Raw genomic sequence first — 3,569 nt, 5'->3', positions numbered from 1 at the left:
CGCCCCGGCCCCCAGCCCTCGCTGGACCGGCGTAGGCGCCCGCGTGCGTTCGTCCCGGGGCTCCGCCGCTCGCCTACTCCCCGCCCTGGGGGTTGGGTAGTTCCCGGATTTCGCTAACTGGTCGCTTTTGCTTAACCCGAGGACCTCAGCAAATCCCTGAACCGCCTCTGCTTTTTAGTCTCCCCATCTGTAAAACGGACGTAGTGTTAACTGCCTTTAGAAATCTTTTTTTTTTCCTTTTTTAATAATCAAACGAAGGTTTTTTGTGAACTCTAGGTTGAAGTGGTGTACGAAAGTGAAGTACTGCCAAAACTTCCTGTAGCGTGTAGCTCAGAGGAGGGGGCGTAGCTTCAAAGAGGCTACACCAGTGGCAACTGTTGCCATTAAGTTCGGAAATGATCACTCAATTGGAGGTTTTTCCGTGAGATCAGGGAAGATCCCTGTGTTGTTGGCATCTTCCTAAGTGTTATCTGCAGCGCTTGTGCACAGGAAATACGTGTGTATTCTGAGCCGTGTTAGCTGTTGAGGGCGCCTGTGATCCCCTGGTAAACCAGGAGAACCCTCTCCCATTTGCACATGGGCATGTCCTTTTGGAGACAGGATGGATGGATCAAGAACTCCCAAATTTAAGAATATACTGATTTGAAACCCTGCAGCAGTAATTCTGCTTCCAAAAACTAACCATAAACGATTTAGTCACTAGAGTTTTTAAACTCTAGCTTTAGGATAAGCATTCTATGAAAACTTGCTGGGATTGCTGCTGGTGACGCGTCAGTCAGTGACCCATCCGCAGTTCTGCCACCTGTGCCACATTGGCATATGTTGAAGGCTGAGAAACAAAAAAGAGTAGTGGCTTCAAGAGAGTATCTTCGTTCCTAATGCCTTTTTTTCCTAATGCCTAGTTGATGTGCAGTGTTAGGAGTTACTGTTACTCTTGGTAGCTTATTTGCATTCTCGCATTGGTGTTCCCATTTTTTCAGAGAAGCTAAAGCAGTATATTTAAGTCACTTGCCCACTTAAAGTTAGAAGTAAATCTTGAACTACAACTAGAGTTTCACGTCTTCTTGCCCACCTCCCTCTCTTACCTTACTACTTTTGTTTCCAGGACCTTGTGCTTGCCAGCAGTCACTTTATCTCCCCAGCCCATATTGATCTTGATTACTAGGTTTAGTTAAATTTTATTACATTTCCCTAGAACTGTATAGCATTGTTTCTAACACCATTTATTTACTGGATCTATGATTTATAAACAGCCCTTTTCCTTTAGAAGCTTACCTCAAGAAAAAGACAAATTAGCTATATTTAGTCATGTTACTAAGCATTTCAGTTGTGTACATATATAAATGAAAAAGAATGAAGGTATCACTTAATGTATGAGTACTGAAACTTAAAGTAGTGGTTGCATTAAGTAAATGTACAGAAAAATGATCATCAAATTTTTCCCCAGTGAAATTTTAGAGGCTTGGGAGAGGCATTCAGAAGGATGGGGGTAATTATGTAGGTGGGGGTGTTCGTAAAGAATTAGAGATCCAAAAGGGAGTACACATCAGGAGCTGCAAGTAGATTTTCATGAATAGAAGGAAATGTGATACGTAAGTGATAGGATATTAGTAAAGTTGCAGAATGGGATTGGCTTGTCAGGGCAAGTGGAAGGCGATAAGAGAAATCCGTAACTTACAAACTTAGAGGCAAATAGACTGCATTTTACAAGAAGCTGTGGTCATCTCTAGATAACTGCCGTCTAGTTGTCTGTTTCCCCAACACTCTAGCCCTGCTGCAGGGCTAGAAAAAGTTTATTGAGAAATAGCAGTGAGACAGTTTCAAAACCGATTACTAGCACAGTTTCAATAATAAATACATTGCATATTATTGTTTTGGTGGTTATTCATTGTACAAGATGAATGAGTAAGATATGATACCCTGTCCACAAACACTATTGGAACAAATCTCTGTATTCATTGAGTTAAGAGAATGCAGCTGTATATCTATCCTATTTTGAGTATACAGATACAAAATGGTTGTTCATTTGTAGCCCCCTTTTTTGGTTAGTTTTGTCAGAGATGGGCATCCCATTGTCATTTAAATATTGTAGGTACATGAATTCAGCAAAATAATCCAATATAGTCCAGTAATCCGTAATAGTGGTGGGTTTTCCAAAAGACTGGCAATGTCAGAAGTTGTTGACTTGAGCCTTTTACAGCTCAGCATATTAATATGGCTCTACTTTTTTTTTTTTTTTCTCTACTTTTTATACCTTATTTTTATACTTTTCTGCTGGATGGTTAAGATCAAGGTAAAGCAAAACCTATATAACAAGAAATACAACTTTTGGATCTGATAAGGTCAGCCAAATCCCCTCAGGAGTTATCCCCAAACCCTGTACCGCAGTTTGTAGATCCTTTGTCAGTGTCAGCCATGTGGATGAGTCACGGCCATTGCTTGACCAGTTTGCTCTCTGTGAAAGCCTGAGAGAATGTTTTCTCTCCATGTGACTCTCCGTAGGCACACTCTACATCATCGATCACTTTCCTCTGTGGCCCCATAATCTCTTGATCAGAAAATTTGTGCAGCCTTCCCCTTAATTAGCAGACTTGTAGTGTCCTTCAGTGGACTCTTAGGGATCTGACCTCATTTAAGCATTTCCTTTAAGCAGACTTTAATTAAAAGGAGTTTGCATGCAGTTGACCTGACCTCATTCCTTTTTTTTTTTTTTGGCGGAACCAGGGATTGAACTCAGGCTCTTGCACTTGCCAGAGAAGCACTTATTTCACTGAGCCACCTTCCTAGCCCCTCCCATTCCATTTTTTACTTTGCTCTAAAATAAAATGTAATAGCAATATCTTAACACTTTCCCCAATACTGCAGGAAATTACAGTGCTCAACTGCATGCAAACTCCTTTTAATGAAAGTCTACTTAAAGGAAAAAGTAGTAAGAGTTGATCTTTGTCCTAGGAAATTTTCCTTCTAGCCTGACAGATCCAGGTGTGGATTCATGCATTTCTGGGCAGGAGAAAAGCACAACACCTCTGTTACTGTGTTGTAGGATGACTCACTGGTTGTGTGGAAGGAAGTTGATTTGACCCGACTGTCTGAGAAGGAACGTCGTGATGCCTTGAACGAGATCGTTATTCTGGCCCTGCTGCAGCATGACAACATTATCGCCTACTACAACCACTTCGTGGACAACACCACCCTGCTGATTGAGCTGGAGTACTGCAATGGTGAGGGAAACGCTGTGCCTTCCTCCGACGAGGCATCAGGAGCCATACCTACCTTGAGGGAAAAGTATAAGAAAAGGCGTGTGCAGTGATAAAAGCTTTAAATGGATTTCTAGACTTTAAGAGAGGTAGTTTAGGCCTTGAGAGTTAAGATGTGTTCTCCAAAATAAGGGGAGGAATTTTCCTCTGCGTATCAAATTGTTCCTTGTGATTATAGTCCCATCTTCAAATCATTTTTTCAGTTAGATTTTATATTTATTTTTCAGGGCTTTTTCTTGTGAAATGACATTGGTTATCCATTAGAAATACAGTATAGCATAACACCACTTGATATGCTTTTCTTTTTTTTTT

General features: G+C 41.1%; 1 protein-coding gene across 1 annotated transcript in view; it reads left to right on the top strand.

Moving 5' to 3' along the window:
• The first annotated feature begins 3,019 nt into the window (after nt 1-3,019).
• Nucleotides 3,020-3,569, top strand: part of Nek9 (NIMA related kinase 9) — a 45,202-nt gene continuing 44,652 nt past the window's right edge. Inside the window, exon 1 of the mRNA XM_023703728.1 lies at nt 3,020-3,221. The gene's annotated coding sequence lies outside the window, so the exon portion shown is untranslated. The remainder of the gene's footprint in view (nt 3,222-3,569) is intronic.

This window comes from Octodon degus, unplaced genomic scaffold, assembly GCF_000260255.1.
Source record: "Octodon degus isolate 3935 unplaced genomic scaffold, OctDeg1.0 scaffold00007, whole genome shotgun sequence".
In the NCBI taxonomy this organism is placed as follows: domain Eukaryota; kingdom Metazoa; phylum Chordata; class Mammalia; order Rodentia; family Octodontidae; genus Octodon; species Octodon degus.
This window is presented reverse-complemented; position numbering and strand designations above follow the sequence as displayed.